This window comes from Phalangium opilio, unplaced genomic scaffold (genome assembly GCF_054372755.1).
Source record: "Phalangium opilio isolate 3A_F unplaced genomic scaffold, DU_Popi_V2 ptg000094l_1, whole genome shotgun sequence".
Lineage (NCBI taxonomy): Eukaryota > Metazoa > Arthropoda > Arachnida > Opiliones > Phalangiidae > Phalangium > Phalangium opilio.
Genome location: NW_028324199.1, coordinates 4,735,275 through 4,757,216, shown reverse-complemented (window position 1 = coordinate 4,757,216; position 21,942 = coordinate 4,735,275). Strand labels below are relative to the sequence as shown.

General features: G+C 42.7%; 1 non-coding gene across 1 annotated transcript; it reads left to right on the top strand.

The window, feature by feature from the left end:
* Positions 1 to 21,024: 21,024 nt before the first annotated feature.
* TRNAR-GCG (transfer RNA arginine (anticodon GCG)) lies at positions 21,025 to 21,096 on the top strand. The gene has a single exon. It is a non-coding gene; the product is annotated as a tRNA-Arg (tRNA).
* Positions 21,097 to 21,942: the final 846 nt, after the last annotated feature.

Sequence of the window (21,942 nt, the reverse complement as noted above, 5' to 3'; positions counted from 1 at the left end):
TGAAACTTAGCGCAAGTTTTGGTAGGGTTAAATATGAGGCAATGAGAACCTAGAATAACAACGTTAATTAATCGCAAATTATAATCCAATTGTGTGGATCTCGTGAGATTTTGATAAATTCATTAATGTAGATCATTAGCCCTCCATCAATGGTTACACACCTACCAAAATTTAATAATTTAAATAGATTCTAAACGAAATAACCAAATTTAATCTAGCAATTATTAATAATTGATGCAATTGGTCAAAAATAGGTGACTCTAACTTACAAGCACCGGTAGAAAAAATATTAAAATGAACAATTAAATCTGTGTTAAGTAATTGGATCTCGCGAAATTATCCCTTAAATGTAGGATAAATTCAACGACGTTTTTTACCTTTAATCTACCAAAAAAAGCCGTCGATCTACCTTGTAGATTTCGCCAAGGCCCGCCAAGGCCTAAAGCCATTTCCCGCTTTAACCTAAAATTTTGCCCACGCTTGATTTTAAGTCTCGAAAAACCCTTTGAACTCGTAAATCGCGACGGGCAATGCGATTACTATGTTCAAATCGCAAACGATGAAGCTTGAGTTGAAAAAACAAAGCAGCCATACTAAATAAAAATATGAACCGCAGCCAAAACTTCGGCGAAAATTCCGCGAATCTAAGATTGATGGAGGGAAGAGAGGCGGTAAAAACTCCGAATGCCCGATTCGGCCGTCTCTTACGGCCGCCGAATGATTCGGAGAGGTTATCACCGTATGATTAGGATAAGGTGCTAACAGAATAAGTTTTATTTTCATTCGGAGAAATTGACTCCGAATGAAAAGATTCGGATCGAAATTCCTCCAAAAGGACCTTAGAGAATAGCCTCCCAGGCTTCTACTCCATCATCATCGTTAAGGTTAAGACATACGCGGCGATCGGCCAGGGTTACGAGAAACGTCTGGCCTTCCAATGGCGGGGCTTCCACCAAAGGTTCACGCAATTGCGCTGTTCTTATCCATAGCTGCGATTCGACACCCTTATATACTACCTATTTGAGTAAGGCGACGCAACCGGCGTATGCTGCATTTCAAACGCCAATATTAGTCAAGTCTCTCAAGAATGTATAATTATTCTTTTTCAAAACGATGTAACGCTCAATAAGGCGAACAACTATCGAAGAAAATATTTAATATTAATTATATTTATTTTAATATTTAAGATAATCATGTCTCTAAACTCAAAATTAATACGGAAAGGGTAAAACAGCAGACTATGTGTTTGTCTATATGTGTCCGTCCGTTGTTACACTAGTGCGCTGCGTTAGAAGTTCGTTTTTGTTTTGATGTGTAAAGAAATCCTTCAGAACCTTAATATTCCCGTTTTCCATAATATAAAATGAATATGTGGAAATATTTTTCGTAATTATGATGCATTTAGTACTTTTGTAGCTTTAAAGCTCTATTTCATTTTGATATTCCAAAGATTTTTTTTAATATTATTATTTAAAATGGATGTTTATATATTACTTAAGCTATACTACATCTGTTTATAGCATAATCCTTCCCAAAGTGAATACAAGCGCAACGCTGCAATGTTGGTCAAATGATCTGTTATTTGTCAATAGGCCTAGTGAACCAAAAAGTAAACGCTTGGGTTTGGTTTTCGTTTCTGTAATGCAGAGACATTAACGGTTCAGAGTGAGCCGAAAGTTAAATACACTATTTAATAATTAGGCTTAGATATTATAATCATGGTGGAAATCTGGGCCGCGTTCAGCAGAGCCCAGCGCTGTTAGCAGTGTCCTACATAACGGGATTATGTTTTTGAATTTTGACGTCACGGTGCTTAGCGCTGAGCTAGCGCGGTCTTCAAAGAAAATAGTCGACTTTTTGGACAACGTGACGTAAAACGTCTAGTTCTCAGCTTGGCGAAAAAACCATGGATGAATTAATACAAATAGCTCTATGGGACTATAGCTATTTAATTAGCGTGAAACCAGTTGATCACGCGAGAATTTTAAGAGATATGTTAGTTTCTAATTTTAATTATAAAAGTTGTTATCTATCTCTACAAATATGTTATCATACAATTTTTGTTAAGCCTTGGTACCTTGCACGCTTTATTGCGCTAGCGTCATTTATAAAACGCCGATGACCGGAGAAAAGCTATGACGACAGAGCTCACCGGTAAACATTTCCAAAATCCGCTGTCTTTTTTGGTGAGCTCTGCTGAACGCAGCCAGACCAGTGAAAGGTCTGATCGTAATCGGATAATAGCTTCGTGTTTTCATGCTTTTTATGGTACGCATTTACTTTCAGTGTGTGTAGCCACAAATAAGCTTTGGTGTTATGTAACGTTAAGTCATGTTGACAAACTAAGAAAATCGTTGAGGTGAAACGAGAGGATAGTGTTTATATGGCAACCCTGTTGTGAATATGGCTTTGAACATAGAGGGCATACAGTTGAGGAGTAGAAAATTGGGCCTTTACAAACACGTAAAGGTAGTATCCCTCCAAAGTTTTATCTCTTCATTTCCCGTTTCTCCCCCATCGGATGATTTTAATGTGTACAATTATAACATTATTGGATGTAAAATGTCGTCTGATTTACAGTATATTTGCTATGCTTTGTATACTGCTTTAATATTTCATAAATTTTAACTTAAGAAACATTTCCATATCTGGGTAAATAAGTTTGTAAGTAGTCGTCTTGACTCGGAGAGGTAATATTTTGGTTTTCCCAACTTGTATTTTAGTTAAATAGAAATTACGGTTATGAACAAGGATGAATAGCTCAGCGGTAGAGCATTCGACTGCAGACCGAGAGGTCCTTGGTTGAAATCCGTGTTCCCCCTGTAACAGCGCGGATCATTGCCTTTATTTTAGTAAATTCGACATTACGGTTAGGAACAAGAGGGAATAGCTCAATGGTAGAGCATTCGACTGCAGATCGAGAGGTCCTTGGTTCAAACCCGAGTACCCCCTGTAACAGCACGGATCATTGCCTTTATTTTTGTAAATATGACATTACGGTTAGGAACCAGGGGGAATAGCTCAGTGGTAGACCATTCGACTGCAGATCGAGAGGTCCTTGGCTCAAACCCGAGTTCCCCTGTAACAGCACGGATCATTGCCTTTATTTTAGTTAATTAGTCATTACGGTTATTACCAAGAGGGAATAGCTCAGTGGAAAAGCATTTGACTCAGATCGAGAGGTCGTTGGTTCAAACCCGTGTTCCCCGTGTAACAGCACGTATCATTGCCTTTATTTTAGTTAAGTAGACATTACGGTTATGAACAAGGGGGAATAGCTCAGTGGTAGAGCATTCGACTGCAGATCGTGAGGTCCTTGGTTCAAACTCGTGTTCCCCCTGGAACAGCACGGATCATTGCCTTTATTTTAGTTAAATAGACATTACGGTTGTGAACAAGAGGGAATAGCTCAGTGGTAGAGCATTCGACCGCAGATCGAGAGGTACTTGGTTCAAATCCGTGTTCCCCCTGTAACAGCACGGATCATTGCCTTTATTTTAGTAAACTCGACATTACGGTTAGGAACAAGAGGGAATAGCTCAGTGGTAGAGCATTCGACTGCAGATCGAGAGGTCCTTGGTTCAAACCCGAGTTCCCCCTGTAACAGAACGGATCATTGCCATTATTTTAGTTAATTAATCATTACGGTTATGAACTAGAGGGAATAGCTCAGTGGAAGAGCATTTGACTCAGATCGAGAGGTCCTTGGTTCAAACCCGAGTTCCCCCTGTAACAGCACGGATCATTGCCTTTATTTTAGTGAATTCGACATTACGGTTATGGACATTGGGGAAAAGCTCAATGGTAGAGCATTCGACTGCAGATCGAGAGGTCCTTGGTTCAAACCCGAGTTCCCCCTGTAACAGCACGGATCATTGCCTTTATTTTTGTAAATTTGACATTACGGTTAGGAACCAGGGGGAATAGCTCAGTGGTAGACCATTCGACTGCAGATCGAGAGGTCCTTGGCTCAAACCCGAGTTCCCTTGTAACAGCACGGATCATTGCCTTTATTTTAGTTAATTAGTCATTACGGTTATTACCAAGAGGGAATAGCTCAGTGGAAAAGCATTTGACTCAGATCGAGAGGTCGTTGGTTCAAACCCGTGTTCCCCGTGTAACAGCACGTATCATTGCCTTTATTTTAGTTAAGTAGACATTACGGTTATGAACAAGGGGGAATAGCTCAGTGGTAGAGCATTCGCCTGCAGATCGAGAGGTCCTTGGTTCAAACTCGTGTTCCCCCTGGAACAGCACGGATCATTGCCTTTATTTTAGTTAAATAGACATTACGGTTATGAACTAGAGGGAATAGCTCAGTGGTAGAGCATTCGACCGCAGATCGAGAGGTACTTGGTTCAAATCCGTGTTCCCCCTGTAACAGCACGGATCATTGCCTTTATTTTAGTAAACTCGACATTACGGTTAGGAACAAGAGGGAATAGCTCAGTGGTAGAGCATTCGACTGCAGATCGAGAGGTCCTTGGTTCAAACCCGAGTTCCCCCTGTAACAGAACGGATCATTGCCATTATTTTAGTTAATTAATCATTACGGTTATGAACTAGAGGGAATAGCTCAGTGGAAGAGCATTTGACTCAGATCGAGAGGTCCTTGGTTCAAACCCGAGTTCCCCCTGTAACAGCACGGATCATTGCCTTTATTTTTGTAAATTTGACATTACGGTTAGGAACCAGGGGGAATAGCTCAGTGGTAGACCATTCGACTGCAGATCGAGAGGTCCTTGGCTCAAACCCGAGTTCCCTTGTAACAGCACGGATCATTGCCTTTATTTTAGTTAAATAGACATTACGGTTATGGACATTGGGGAATAGCTCAATGGTAGAGCATTCGACTGCAGATCGAGAGGTCCCTGGTTCAAACTCGTGTTCCCCCTGTAACAGCACGGATCATTGCCTTTATTTTAGTTAAATAGACATTACGGTTATGAACAAGAGAGAATAGCTCAGTGGTAGAGCATTCGACCGCAGATCGAGAGGTACTTGGTTCAAACCCGTGTTCCCCCTGTAACAGCACGGATCATTGCCTTTATTTTACTTAATTAGACATTACGGTTATGAGCAAGGGGAAATAGGTCAGTGGTAGAGCATTCGACTGCAGATCGAGAGGTCCTTGGTTTAAACACGATTTCCCCCTGTAACAGCACGGATCATTGCCTTTATTTTAGTTAATTAGTCATTACGGTTATGAACAAGAGGGAATAGCTCAGTAGTAGAGCATTTGACTCAGATCGAGAGGTCCTTGGTTCAAACCCGAGTTCCCCCTGTAACAGCACGTATCATTGCCTTTATTTTAGTTAAATAGACATTACGGTTAATAGAAAGGGGAAATAGCTGAGCGATAGAGCATTCGACTGCAGATCGAGAGGTCGTTGGTTCAAACCCGAGTTCCTCCTGTAACAGCACGGATCATTGCCTTTATTTTAGTAAAGTCGACATTACGAATAGGAACAAGAGGGAATAGCTCAGTGGTAGAGCATTCGACTGCAGATCGAGAGGTCCTTGGTTCAAACCCGAGTTCCCACTGTAACAGAGCGGATCATTGCCATTATTTTAGTTAATTAATCATTACGGTTATGAACTAGAGGGAATAGCTCAGTGGAAGAGCATTTGACTCAGATCGAGAGGTCCTTGGCTCAAACCCGAGTTCCCTTGTAACAGCACGGATCATTGCCTTTATTTTAGTTAAATAGACATTACGGTTATGGACATTGGGGAATAGCTCAATGGTAGAGCATTCGACTGCAGATCGAGAGGTCCCTGGTTCAAACTCGTGTTCCCCCTGTAACAGCACGGATCATTGCCTTTATTTTAGTTAAATAGACATTACGGTTATGAACAAGAGAGAATAGCTCAGTGGTAGAGCATTCGACCGCAGATCGAGAGGTACTTGGTTCAAACCCGTGTTCCCCCTGTAACAGCACGGATCATTGCCTTTATTTTACTTAATTAGACATTACGGTTATGAGCAAGGGGAAATAGGTCAGTGGTAGAGCATTCGACTGCAGATCGAGAGGTCCTTGGTTTAAACACGATTTCCCCCTGTAACAGCACGGATCATTGCCTTTATTTTAGTTAATTAGTCATTACGGTTATGAACAAGAGGGAATAGCTCAGTAGTAGAGCATTTGACTCAGATCGAGAGGTCCTTGGTTCAAACCCGAGTTCCCCCTGTAACAGCACGTATCATTGCCTTTATTTTAGTTAAATAGACATTACGGTTAATAGAAAGGGGGAATAGCTGAGCGATAGAGCATTCGACTGCAGATCGAGAGGTCGTTGGTTCAAACCCGAGTTCCTCCTGTAACAGCACGGATCATTGCCTTTATTTTAGTAAAGTCGACATTACGGTTAGGAACAAGAGGGAATAGCTCAGTGGTAGAGCATTCGACTGCAGATCGAGAGGTCCTTGGTTCAAACCCGAGTTCCCACTGTAACAGAACGGATCATTGCCATTATTTTAGTTAATTAATCATTACGGTTATGAACTAGAGGGAATAGCTCAGTGGAAGAGCATTTGACTCAGATCGAGAGGTCCTTGGTTTAAACCCGAGTTCCCCCTGTAACTGCACGGATCATTGCCTTTATTTTAGTGAATTCGACATTACGGTTATGGACATTGGGGAATAGCTCAATGGTAGAGCATTCGACTGCAGATCGAGAGGTCCCTGGTTCAAACTCGTGTTCCCCCTGTAACAGCACGGATCATTGCCTTTATTTTAGTTAAATAGACATTACGGTTATGAACAAGAGGGAATAGCTCAGTGGTAGAGCATTCGACCGCAGATCGAGAGGTACTTGGTTCAAACCAGTGTTCCCCCTGTAACAGCACGGATCATTGCCTTTATTTTACTTAATTAGACATTACGGTTATGAGCAAGGGGAAATAGGTCAGTGGTAGATCATTCGACTGCAGATCGAGAGGTCCTTGGTTTAAACACGATTTCCCCCTGTAACAGCACGGATCATTGCCTTTATTTTAGTTAATTAGTCATTACGGTTATGAACAAGAGGGAATAGCTCAGTAGTAGAGCATTTGACTCAGATCGAGAGGTCCTTGGTTCAAACCCGAGTTCCCCCTGTAACAGCACGTATCATTGCCTTTATTTTAGTTAAATAGACATTACGGTTAATAGAAAGGGGGAATAGCTCAGCGATAGAGCATTCGACTGCAGATCGAGAGGTCGTTGGTTCAAACCCGAGTTCCCCCTGTAACAGCACGGATCATTGCCTTTATTTTAGTAAATTAGTCATTACGTTTATGAACTAGAGGGAATAGCTCAGTGGAAGAGCATTTGACTCAGATCGAGAGGTCCTTGGTTCAAAACCGAGTTCCCCCTGTAACAGCACGGATCATTGCCTTTATTTTTGTTAACTAGTCATTACGGTTATGAACAATGGGGAATAGCTCAGTGGAAGAGCATTTGACTCAGATCGAGAGGTCCTTGGTTTAAACCCGAGTTCCCCCTGTAACAGCACGGATCATTGCCTTTATTTTAGTGAATTCGACATTACGGTTATGGACATTGGCGAATAGCTCAATGGTAGAGCATTCGACTGCAGATCGAGAGGTCCCTGGTTCAAACTCGTGTTCCCCCTGTAACAGCACGGATCATTGCCTTTATTTTAGTTAAATAGACATTACGGTTATGAACAAGAGGGAATAGCTCAGTGGTAGAGCATTCGACCGCAGATCGAGAGGTACTTGGTTCAAACCAGTGTTCCCCCTGTAACAGCACGGATCATTGCCTTTATTTTACTTAATTAGACATTACGGTTATGAGCAAGGGGAAATAGGTCAGTGGTAGATCATTCGACTGCAGATCGAGAGGTCCTTGGTTTAAACACGATTTCCCCCTGTAACAGCACGGATCATTGCCTTTATTTTAGTTAATTAGTCATTACGGTTATGAACAAGAGGGAATAGCTCAGTAGTAGAGCATTTGACTCAGATCGAGAGGTCCTTGGTTCAAACCCGAGTTCCCCCTGTAACAGCACGTATCATTGCCTTTATTTTAGTTAAATAGACATTACGGTTAATAGAAAGGGGGAATAGCTCAGCGATAGAGCATTCGACTGCAGATCGAGAGGTCGTTGGTTCAAACCCGTGTTCCCCCTGTAACAGCATGGATCATTGCCTTTATTTTAGTAAATTAGTCATTACGGTTATGAACAATGGGGAATAGCTCAGTGGAAGAGCATTTGACTTAGATCGAGAGGTCCTTGGTTCAAACCCGAGTTCCTCCTGTAACAGCACGTATCATTGCCTTTATTTTAGTTAAATAGACATTACGGTTAAGAGAAAGGGGGAATAGCACTGCGGTAAAGCATTCGACTGCAGATCGAGAGGTCCTTGGTTCAAACCGTGTTCCCCCTGTAACAGCACGTATCATTGCCTTTATTTTAGTTAAATAGACATTACGGTTATGAACAAGAGGGAATAGCTCAGTGGTAGAGCATTCGACTGCAGATCTAGAGGTCCCTGGTTCAAACTCGACTTCCCCCTGTAACAGCACGGATCATTGCCTTTATTTTAGTTAATTAGTCATTACGGTTATTAACAAGAGGGAATAGCTCAGTGGAAGAGCATTTGACTCAGATCGAGAGGTCCTTGGTTCAAACCCGAGTTCCCCATGTAACAGCACGTATCATTGCCTTTATTTTAGTTAAATAGACATTATGGTTATGGACATTGGGGAAAAGCTCAATGGTAGAGCATTCGACTGCAGATCGAGAGGTCCTTGGTTCAAACCCGAGTTCCCCCTGTAACAGCACGGATCATTGCCTTTATTTTTGTAAATTTGACATTACGGTTAGGAACCAGGGGGAATAGCTCAGTGGTAGACCATTCGACTGCAGATCGAGAGGTCCTTGGCTCAAACCCGAGTTCCCTTGTAACAGCACGGATCATTGCCTTTATTTTAGTTAATTAGTCATTACGGTTATTACCAAGAGGGAATAGCTCAGTGGAAAAGCATTTGACTCAGATCGAGAGGTCGTTGGTTCAAACCCGTGTTCCCCGTGTAACAGCACGTATCATTGCCTTTATTTTAGTTAAGTAGACATTACGGTTATGAACAAGGGGGAATAGCTCAGTGGTAGAGCATTCGCCTGCAGATCGAGAGGTCCTTGGTTCAAACTCGTGTTCCCCCTGGAACAGCACGGATCATTGCCTTTATTTTAGTTAAATAGACATTACGGTTATGAACAAGAGGGAATAGCTCAGTGGTAGAGCATTCGACCGCAGATCGAGAGGTACTTGGTTCAAATCCGTGTTCCCCCTGTAACAGCACGGATCATTGCCTTTATTTTAGTAAACTCGACATTACGGTTAGGAACAAGAGGGAATAGCTCAGTGGTAGAGCATTCGACTGCAGATCGAGAGGTCCTTGGTTCAAACCCGAGTTCCCCCTGTAACAGAACGGATCATTGCCATTATTTTAGTTAATTAATCATTACGGTTATGAACTAGAGGGAATAGCTCAGTGGAAGAGCATTTGACTCAGATCGAGAGGTCCTTGGTTCAAACCCGAGTTCCCCCTGTAACAGCACGGATCATTGCCTTTATTTTTGTAAATTTGACATTACGGTTAGGAACCAGGGGGAATAGCTCAGTGGTAGACCATTCGACTGCAGATCGAGAGGTCCTTGGCTCAAACCCGAGTTCCCTTGTAACAGCACGGATCATTGCCTTTATTTTAGTTAAATAGACATTACGGTTATGGACATTGGGGAATAGCTCAATGGTAGAGCATTCGACTGCAGATCGAGAGGTCCCTGGTTCAAACTCGTGTTCCCCCTGTAACAGCACGGATCATTGCCTTTATTTTAGTTAAATAGACATTACGGTTATGAACAAGAGAGAATAGCTCAGTGGTAGAGCATTCGACCGCAGATCGAGAGGTACTTGGTTCAAACCCGTGTTCCCCCTGTAACAGCACGGATCATTGCCTTTATTTTACTTAATTAGACATTACGGTTATGAGCAAGGGGAAATAGGTCAGTGGTAGAGCATTCGACTGCAGATCGAGAGGTCCTTGGTTTAAACACGATTTCCCCCTGTAACAGCACGGATCATTGCCTTTATTTTAGTTAATTAGTCATTACGGTTATGAACAAGAGGGAATAGCTCAGTAGTAGAGCATTTGACTCAGATCGAGAGGTCCTTGGTTCAAACCCGAGTTCCCCCTGTAACAGCACGTATCATTGCCTTTATTTTAGTTAAATAGACATTACGGTTAATAGAAAGGGGAAATAGCTGAGCGATAGAGCATTCGACTGCAGATCGAGAGGTCGTTGGTTCAAACCCGAGTTCCTCCTGTAACAGCACGGATCATTGCCTTTATTTTAGTAAAGTCGACATTACGGTTAGGAACAAGAGGGAATAGCTCAGTGGTAGAGCATTCGACTGCAGATCGAGAGGTCCTTGGTTCAAACCCGAGTTCCCACTGTAACAGAACGGATCATTGCCATTATTTTAGTTAATTAATCATTACGGTTATGAACTAGAGGGAATAGCTCAGTGGAAGAGCATTTGACTCAGATCGAGAGGTCCTTGGTTTAAACCCGAGTTCCCCCTGTAACAGCACGGATCATTGCCTTTATTTTAGTGAATTCGACATTACGGTTATGGACATTGGGGAATAGCTCAATGGTAGAGCATTCGACTGCAGATCGAGAGGTCCCTGGTTCAAACTCGTGTTCCCCCTGTAACAGCACGGATCATTGCCTTTATTTTAGTTAAATAGACATTACGGTTATGAACAAGAGGGAATAGCTCAGTGGTAGAGCATTCGACCGCAGATCGAGAGGTACTTGGTTCAAACCAGTGTTCCCCCTGTAACAGCACGGATCATTGCCTTTATTTTACTTAATTAGACATTACGGTTATGAGCAAGGGGAAATAGGTCAGTGGTAGATCATTCGACTGCAGATCGAGAGGTCCTTGGTTTAAACACGATTTCCCCCTGTAACAGCACGGATCATTGCCTTTATTTTAGTTAATTAGTCATTACGGTTATGAACAAGAGGGAATAGCTCAGTAGTAGAGCATTTGACTCAGATCGAGAGGTCCTTGGTTCAAACCCGAGTTCCCCCTGTAACAGCACGTATCATTGCCTTTATTTTAGTTAAATAGACATTACGGTTAATAGAAAGGGGGAATAGCTCAGCGATAGAGCATTCGACTGCAGATCGAGAGGTCGTTGGTTCAAACCCGAGTTCCCCCTGTAACAGCACGGATCATTGCCTTTATTTTAGTAAATTAGTCATTACGTTTATGAACTAGAGGGAATAGCTCAGTGGAAGAGCATTTGACTCAGATCGAGAGGTCCTTGGTTCAAAACCGAGTTCCCCCTGTAACAGCACGGATCATTGCCTTTATTTTTGTTAACTAGTCATTACGGTTATGAACAATGGAGAATAGCTCAGTGGAAGAGCATTTGACTCAGATCGAGAGGTCCTTGGTTTAAACCCGAGTTCCCCCTGTAACAGCACGGATCATTGCCTTTATTTTAGTGAATTCGACATTACGGTTATGGACATTGGCGAATAGCTCAATGGTAGAGCATTCGACTGCAGATCGAGAGGTCCCTGGTTCAAACTCGTGTTCCTCCTGTAACAGCACGGATCATTGCCTTTATTTTAGTTAAATAGACATTACGGTTATGAACAAGAGGGAATAGCTCAGTGGTAGAGCATTCGACCGCAGATCGAGAGGTACTTGGTTCAAACCAGTGTTCCCCCTGTAACAGCACGGATCATTGCCTTTATTTTACTTAATTAGACATTACGGTTATGAGCAAGGGGAAATAGGTCAGTGGTAGATCATTCGACTGCAGATCGAGAGGTCCTTGGTTTAAACACGATTTCCCCCTGTAACAGCACGGATCATTGCCTTTATTTTAGTTAATTAGTCCTTACGGTTATGAACAAGAGGGAATAGCTCAGTAGTAGAGCATTTGACTCAGATCGAGAGGTCCTTGGTTCAAACCCGAGTTCCCCCTGTAACAGCACGTATCATTGCCTTTATTTTAGTTAAATAGACATTACGTTTATGAACTAGAGGGAATAGCTCAGTGGAAGAGCATTTGACTCAGATCGAGAGGTCCTTGGTTCAAAACCGAGTTCCCCCTGTAACAGCACGGATCATTGCCTTTATTTTAGTTAACTAGTCATTACGGTTATGAACAATGGGGAATAGCTCAGTGGAAGAGCATTTGACTTAGATCGAGAGGTCCTTGGTTCAAACCCGAGTTCCTCCTGTAACAGCACGTATCATTGCCTTTATTTTAGTTAAATAGACATTACGGTTAAGAGAAAGGGGGAATAGCACTGCGGTAAAGCATTCGACTGCAGATCGAGAGGTCCTTGGTTCAAACCCGTGTTCCCCCTGTAACAGCACGTATCATTGCCTTTATTTTAGTTAAATAGACATTACGGTTATGAACAAGAGGGAATAGCTCAGTGGTAGAGCATTCGACTGCAGATCTAGAGGTCCCTGGTTCAAACTCGACTTCCCCCTGTAACAGCACGGATCATTGCCTTTATTTTAGTTAATTAGTCATTACGGTTATTAACAAGAGGGAATAGCTCAGTGGAAGAGCATTTGACTCAGATCGAGAGGTCCTTGGTTCAAACCCGAGTTCCCCATGTAACAGCACGTATCATTGCCTTTATTTTAGTTAAATAGACATTATGGTTATGAACAAGGGGGAATAGCTCAGCGGTAGAGCATTCGACTGCAGATCGAGAGGTCCTTGGTTCAAACTCGTGTTCCCCCTGGAACAGCACGGATCATTGCCTTTATTTTAGTTAATTAGTCATTACGGTTATGAACAAGAGGGAATAGCTCAGTAGTAGAGCATTTGACTCAGATCGAGAGGTCCTTGGTTCAAACCCGAGTTCCCCCTGTAACAGCACGTATCATTGCCTTTATTTTAGTTAAATAGACATTACGGTTAATAGAAAAGGGAAATAGCTCAGCGATAGAGCATTCGACTGCAGATCGAGAGGTCGTTGGTTCAAACCCGAGTTCCTCCTGTAACAGCACGGATCATTGCCTTTATTTTAGTAAACTCGACATTACGGTTAGGAACAAGAGGGAATAGCTCAGTGGTAGAGCATTCGACTGCAGATCGAGAGGTCCTTGGTTCAAACCCGAGTTCCCACTGTAACAGAACGGATCATTGCCATTATTTTAGTTAATTAATCATTACGGTTATGAACTAGAGGGAATAGCTCAGTGGAAGAGCATTTGACTCAGATCGAGAGGTCCTTGGTTTAAACCCGAGTTCCCCCTGTAACAGCACGGATCATTGCCTTTATTTTAGTGAATTCGACATTACGGTTATGGACATTGGGGAATAGCTCAATGGTAGAGCATTCGACTGCAGATCGAGAGGTCCCTGGTTCAAACTCGTGTTCCCCCTGTAACAGCACGGATCATTGCCTTTATTTTAGTTAAATAGACATTACGGTTATGAACAAGAGGGAATAGCTCAGTGGTAGAGCATTCGACCGCAGATCGAGAGGTACTTGGTTCAAACCAGTGTTCCCCCTGTAACAGCACGGATCATTGCCTTTATTTTACTTAATTAGACATTACGGTTATGAGCAAGGGGAAATAGGTCAGTGGTAGATCATTCGACTGCAGATCGAGAGGTCCTTGGTTTAAACACGATTTCCCCCTGTAACAGCACGGATCATTGCCTTTATTTTAGTTAATTAGTCCTTACGGTTATGAACAAGAGGAAATAGCTCAGTAGTAGAGCATTTGACTCAGATCGAGAGGTCCTTGGTTCAAACCCGAGTTCCCCCTGTAACAGCACGTATCATTGCCTTTATTTTAGTTAAATAGACATTACGGTTAATAGAAAGGGGGAATAGCTCAGCGATAGAGCATTCGACTGCAGATCGAGAGGTCGTTGGTTCAAACCCGTGTTCCCCCTGTAACAGCACGGATCATTGCCTTTATTTTAGTAAATTAGTCATTACGTTTATGAACTAGAGGGAATAGCTCAGTGGAAGAGCATTTGACTCAGATCGAGAGGTCCTTGGTTCAAAACCGAGTTCCCCCTGTAACAGCACGGATCATTGCCTTTATTTTAGTTAACTAGTCATTACGGTTATGAACAATGGGGAATAGCTCAGTGGAAGAGCATTTGACTTAGATCGAGAGGTCCTTGGTTCAAACCCGAGTTCCTCCTGTAACAGCACGTATCATTGCCTTTATTTTAGTTAAATAGACATTACGGTTAAGAGAAAGGGGGAATAGCACTGCGGTAAAGCATTCGACTGCAGATCGAGAGGTCCTTGGTTCAAACCCGTGTTCCCCCTGTAACAGCACGTATCATTGCCTTTATTTTAGTTAAATAGACATTACGGTTATGAACAAGAGGGAATAGCTCAGTGGTAGAGCATTCGACTGCAGATCTAGAGGTCCCTGGTTCAAACTCGACTTCCCCCTGTAACAGCACGGATCATTGCCTTTATTTTAGTTAATTAGTCATTACGGTTATTAACAAGAGGGAATAGCTCAGTGGAAGAGCATTTGACTCAGATCGAGAGGTCCTTGGTTCAAACCCGAGTTCCCCATGTAACAGCACGTATCATTGCCTTTATTTTAGTTAAATAGACATTATGGTTATGAACAAGGGGGAATAGCTCAGCGGTAGAGCATTCGACTGCAGATCGAGAGGTCCTTGGTTCAAACTCGTGTTCCCCCTGGAACAGCACGGATCATTGCCTTTATTTTAGTTAATTAGTCATTACGGTTATGAACAAGAGGGAATAGCTCAGTAGTAGAGCATTTGACTCAGATCGAGAGGTCCTTGGTTCAAACCCGAGTTCCCCCTGTAACAGCACGTATCATTGCCTTTATTTTAGTTAAATAGACATTACGGTTAATAGAAAAGGGAAATAGCTCAGCGATAGAGCATTCGACTGCAGATCGAGAGGTCGTTGGTTCAAACCCGAGTTCCTCCTGTAACAGCACGGATCATTGCCTTTATTTTAGTAAACTCGACATTACGGTTAGGAACAAGAGGGAATAGCTCAGTGGTAGAGCATTCGACTGCAGATCGAGAGGTCCTTGGTTCAAACCCGAGTTCCCACTGTAACAGAACGGATCATTGCCATTATTTTAGTTAATTAATCATTACGGTTATGAACTAGAGGGAATAGCTCAGTGGAAGAGCATTTGACTCAGATCGAGAGGTCCTTGGTTTAAACCCGAGTTCCCCCTGTAACAGCACGGATCATTGCCTTTATTTTAGTGAATTCGACATTACGGTTATGGACATTGGGGAATAGCTCAATGGTAGAGCATTCGACTGCAGATCGAGAGGTCCCTGGTTCAAACTCGTGTTCCCCCTGTAACAGCACGGATCATTGCCTTTATTTTAGTTAAATAGACATTACGGTTATGAACAAGAGGGAATAGCTCAGTGGTAGAGCATTCGACCGCAGATCGAGAGGTACTTGGTTCAAACCAGTGTTCCCCCTGTAACAGCACGGATCATTGCCTTTATTTTACTTAATTAGACATTACGGTTATGAGCAAGGGGAAATAGGTCAGTGGTAGATCATTCGACTGCAGATCGAGAGGTCCTTGGTTTATACACGATTTCCCCCTGTAACAGCACGGATCATTGCCTTTATTTTAGTTAATTAGTCATTACGGTTATGAACAAGAGGGAATAGCTCAGTAGTAGAGCATTTGACTCAGATCTAGAGGTCCCTGGTTCAAACTCGACTTCCCCCTGTAACAGCACGGATCATTGCCTTTATTTTAGTTAATTAGTCATTACGGTTATTAACAAGAGGGAATAGCTCAGTGGAAGAGCATTTGACTCAGATCGAGAGGTCCTTGGTTCAAACCCGAGTTCCCCATGTAACAGCACGTATCATTGCCTTTATTTTAGTTAAATAGACATTATGGTTATGAACAAGGGGGAATAGCTCAGCGGTAGAGCATTCGACTGCAGATCGAGAGGTCCTTGGTTCAAACTCGTGTTCCCCCTGGAACAGCACGGATCATTGCCTTTATTTTAGTTAATTAGTCATTACGGTTATGAACAAGAGGGAATAGCTCAGTAGTAGAGCATTTGACTCAGATCGAGAGGTCCTTGGTTCAAACCCGAGTTCCCCCTGTAACAGCACGTATCATTGCCTTTATTTTAGTTAAATAGACATTACGGTTAATAGAAAAGGGAAATAGCTCAGCGATAGAGCATTCGACTGCAGATCGAGAGGTCGTTGGTTCAAACCCGAGTTCCTCCTGTAACAGCACGGATCATTGCCTTTATTTTAGTAAACTCGACATTACGGTTAGGAACAAGAGGGAATAGCTCAGTGGTAGAGCATTCGACTGCAGATCGAGAGGTCCTTGGTTCAAACCCGAGTTCCCACTGTAACAGAACGGATCATTGCCATTATTTTAGTTAATTAATCATTACGGTTATGAACTAGAGGGAATAGCTCAGTGGAAGAGCATTTGACTCAGATCGAGAGGTCCTTGGTTTAAACCCGAGTTCCCCCTGTAACAGCACGGATCATTGCCTTTATTTTAGTGAATTCGACATTACGGTTATGGACATTGGGGAATAGCTCAATGGTAGAGCATTCGACTGCAGATCGAGAGGTCCCTGGTTCAAACTCGTGTTCCCCCTGTAACAGCACGGATCATTGCCTTTATTTTAGTTAAATAGACATTACGGTTATGAACAAGAGGGAATAGCTCAGTGGTAGAGCATTCGACCGCAGATCGAGAGGTACTTGGTTCAAACCAGTGTTCCCCCTGTAACAGCACGGATCATTGCCTTTATTTTACTTAATTAGACATTACGGTTATGAGCAAGGGGAAATAGGTCAGTGGTAGATCATTCGACTGCAGATCGAGAGGTCCTTGGTTTAAACACGATTTCCCCCTGTAACAGCACGGATCATTGCCTTTATTTTAGTTAATTAGTCATTACGGTTATGAACAAGAGGGAATAGCTCAGTAGTAGAGCATTTGACTCAGATCGAGAGGTCCTTGGTTCAAACCCGAGTTCCCCCTGTAACAGCACGTATCATTGCCTTTATTTTAGTTAAATAGACATTACGGTTAATAGAAAGGGGGAATAGCTCAGCGATAGAGCATTCGACTGCAGATCGAGAGGTCGTTGGTTCAAACCCGAGTTCCCCCTGTAACAGCACGGATCATTGCCTTTATTTTAGTTAATTAGTCATTACGGTTATGAACAAGAGGGAATAGCTCAGTGGAAGAGCATTTGACTTAGATCGAGAGGTCCTTGGTTCAAACCCGAGTTCCTCCTGTAACAGCACGTATCATTGCCTTTATTTTAGTTAAATAGACATTACGGTTAAGAGAAAGGGGGAATAGCACTGCGGTAAAGCATTCGACTGCAGATCGAGAGGTCCTTGGTTCAAACCCGTGTTCCCGCTGTAACAGCACGTATCATTACCTTTATTTTAGTTAAATAGACATTACGGTTATGAACAAGAGGGAATAGCTCAATGGTAGAGCATTCGACTGCAGATCGAGAGGTCCCTGGTTCAAACTCGTGTTCCTCCTGTAACAGCACGGATCATTGCCTTTATTTTAGTTAAATAGACATTACGGTTATGAACAAGAGGGAATAGCTCAGTGGTAGAGCATTCGACCGCAGATCGAGAGGTACTTGGTTCAAACCAGTGTTCCCCCTGTAACAGCACGGATCATTGCCTTTATTTTACTTAATTAGACATTACGGTTATGAGCAAGGGGAAATAGGTCAGTGGTAGATCATTCGACTGCAGATCGAGAGGTCCTTGGTTTAAACACGATTTCCCCCTGTAACAGCACGGATCATTGCCTTTATTTTAGTTAATTAGTCCTTACGGTTATGAACAAGAGGAAATAGCTCAGTAGTAGAGCATTTGACTCAGATCGAGAGGTCCTTGGTTCAAACCCGAGTTCCCCCTGTAACAGCACGTATCATTGCCTTTATTTTAGTTAAATAGACATTACGGTTAATAGAAAGGGGGAATAGCTCAGCGATAGAGCATTCGACTGCAGATCGAGAGGTCGTTGGTTCAAACCCGTGTTCCCCCTGTAACAGCACGGATCATTGCCTTTATTTTAGTAAATTAGTCATTACGTTTATGAACTAGAGGGAATAGCTCAGTGGAAGAGCATTTGACTCAGATCGAGAGGTCCTTGGTTCAAAACCGAGTTCCCCCTGTAACAGCACGGATCATTGCCTTTATTTTAGTTAACTAGTCATTACGGTTATGAACAATGGGGAATAGCTCAGTGGAAGAGCATTTGACTTAGATCGAGAGGTCCTTGGTTCAAACCCGAGTTCCTCCTGTAACAGCACGTATCATTGCCTTTATTTTAGTTAAATAGACATTACGGTTAAGAGAAAGGGGGAATAGCACTGCGGTAAAGCATTCGACTGCAGATCGAGAGGTCCTTGGTTCAAACCCGTGTTCCCCCTGTAACAGCACGTATCATTGCCTTTATTTTAGTTAAATAGACATTACGGTTATGAACAAGAGGGAATAGCTCAGTGGTAGAGCATTCGACTGCAGATCTAGAGGTCCCTGGTTCAAACTCGACTTCCCCCTGTAACAGCACGGATCATTGCCTTTATTTTAGTTAATTAGTCATTACGGTTATTAACAAGAGGGAATAGCTCAGTGGAAGAGCATTTGACTCAGATCGAGAGGTCCTTGGTTCAAACCCGAGTTCCCCATGTAACAGCACGTATCATTGCCTTTATTTTAGTTAAATAGACATTATGGTTATGAACAAGGGGGAATAGCTCAGCGGTAGAGCATTCGACTGCAGATCGAGAGGTCCTTGGTTCAAACTCGTGTTCCCCCTGGAACAGCACGGATCATTGCCTTTATTTTAGTTAATTAGTCATTACGGTTATGAACAAGAGGGAATAGCTCAGTAGTAGAGCATTTGACTCAGATCGAGAGGTCCTTGGTTCAAACCCGAGTTCCCCCTGTAACAGCACGTATCATTGCCTTTATTTTAGTTAAATAGACATTACGGTTAATAGAAAAGGGAAATAGCTCAGCGATAGAGCATTCGACTGCAGATCGAGAGGTCGTTGGTTCAAACCCGAGTTCCTCCTGTAACAGCACGGATCATTGCCTTTATTTTAGTAAACTCGACATTACGGTTAGGAACAAGAGGGAATAGCTCAGTGGTAGAGCATTCGACTGCAGATCGAGAGGTCCTTGGTTCAAACCCGAGTTCCCACTGTAACAGAACGGATCATTGCCATTATTTTAGTTAATTAATCATTACGGTTATGAACTAGAGGGAATAGCTCAGTGGAAGAGCATTTGACTCAGATCGAGAGGTCCTTGGTTTAAACCCGAGTTCCCCCTGTAACAGCACGGATCATTGCCTTTATTTTAGTGAATTCGACATTACGGTTATGGACATTGGGGAATAGCTCAATGGTAGAGCATTCGACTGCAGATCGAGAGGTCCCTGGTTCAAACTCGTGTTCCCCCTGTAACAGCACGGATCATTGCCTTTATTTTAGTTAAATAGACATTACGGTTATGAACAAGAGGGAATAGCTCAGTGGTAGAGCATTCGACCGCAGATCGAGAGGTACTTGGTTCAAACCAGTGTTCCCCCTGTAACAGCACGGATCATTGCCTTTATTTTACTTAATTAGACATTACGGTTATGAGCAAGGGGAAATAGGTCAGTGGTAGATCATTCGACTGCAGATCGAGAGGTCCTTGGTTTAAACACGATTTCCCCCTGTAACAGCACGGATCATTGCCTTTATTTTAGTTAATTAGTCATTACGGTTATGAACAAGAGGGAATAGCTCAGTAGTAGAGCATTTGACTCAGATCGAGAGGTCCTTGGTTCAAACCCGAGTTCCCCCTGTAACAGCACGTATCATTGCCTTTATTTTAGTTAAATAGACATTACGGTTAATAGAAAGGGGGAATAGCTCAGCGATAGAGCATTCGACTGCAGATCGAGAGGTCGTTGGTTCAAACCCGAGTTCCCCCTGTAACAGCACGGATCATTGCCTTTATTTTAGTTAATTAGTCATTACGGTTATGAACAAGAGGGAATAGCTCAGTGGAAGAGCATTTGACTTAGATCGAGAGGTCCTTGGTTCAAACCCGAGTTCCTCCTGTAACAGCACGTATCATTGCCTTTATTTTAGTTAAATAGACATTACGGTTAAGAGAAAGGGGGAATAGCACTGCGGTAAAGCATTCGACTGCAGATCGAGAGGTCCTTGGTTCAAACCCGTGTTCCCGCTGTAACAGCACGTATCATTACCTTTATTTTAGTTAAATAGACATTACGGTTATGAACAAGAGGGAATAGCTCAGTGGTAGAGCATTCGACTGCAGATCTAGAGGTCCCTGGTTCAAACCCGACTTCCCCCTGTAACAGCACGGATCATTGCCTTTATTTTAGTTAATTAGTCATTACGGTTATTAACAAGAGGGAATAGCTCAGTGGAAGAGCATTTGACTCAGATCGAGAGGTCCTTGGTTCAAACCCGAGTTCCCCCTGTAACAGCACGTATCATTGCCTTTATTTTAGTTAAATAGACATTATGGTTATGAACAAGGGGGAATAGCTCAGCGGTAGAGCATTCGACTGCAGATCGAGAGGTCCTTGGTTCAAACTCGTGTTCCCCCTGGAACAGCACGGATCATTGCCTTTATTTTAGTTAATTAGTCATTACGGTTATGAACAAGAGGGAATAGCTCAGTAGTAGAGCATTTGACTCAGATCGAGAGGTCCTTGGTTCAAACCCGAGTTCCCCCTGTAACAGCACGTATCATTGCCTTTATTTTAGTTAAATAGACATTACGGTTAATAGAAAGGGGGAATAGCTCAGCGATAGAGCATTCGACTGCAGATCGAGAGGTCGTTGGTTCAAACCCGAGTTCCTCCTGTAACAGCACGGATCATTGCCTTTATTTTAGTAAACTCGACATTACGGTTAGGAACAAGAGGGAATAGCTCAGTGGTAGAGCATTCGACTGCGGATCGAGAGGTCCTTGGTTCAAACCCGAGTTCCCACTGTAAAAGAACGGATCATTGCCATTATTTTAGTTAATTAATCATTACGGTTATGAACTAGAGGGAATAGCTCAGTGGAAGAGCATTTGACTCAGATCGAGAGGTCCTTGGTTTAAACCCGAGTTCCCCCTGTAACAGCACGGATCATTGCCTTTATTTTAGTGAATTCGACATTACGGTTATGGACATTGGGGAATAGCTCAATGGTAGAGCATTCGACTGCAGATCGAGAGGTCCCTGGTTCAAACTCGTGTTCCCCATGTAACAGCACGGATCATTGCCGTTATTTTAGTTAAATAGACATTACGGTTATGAACAAGAGGGAATAGCTCAGTGGTAGAGCATTCGACCGCAGATCGAGAGGTACTTGGTTCAAACCAGTGTTCCCCCTGTAACAGCACGGATCATTGCCTTTATTTTACTTAATTAGACATTACGGTTATGAGCAAGGGGAAATAGGTCAGTGGTAGATCATTCGACTGCAGATCGAGAGGTCCTTGGTTTAAACACGATTTCCCCCTGTAACAGCACGGATCATTGCCTTTATTTTAGTTAATTAGTCATTACGGTTATGAACAAGAGGGAATAGCTCAGTAGTAGAGCATTTGACTCAGATCGAGAGGTCCTTGGTTCAAACCCGAGTTCCCCCTGTAACAGCACGTATCATTGCCTTTATTTTAGTTAAATAGACATTACGGTTATTAGAAAGGGGGAATAGCTCAGCGATAGAGCATTCGACTGCAGATCGAGAGGTCGTTGGTTCAAACCCGAGTTCCCCCTGTAACAGCACGGATCATTGCCTTTATTTTAGTAAATTATTCATTACGTTTATGAACTAGAGGGAATAG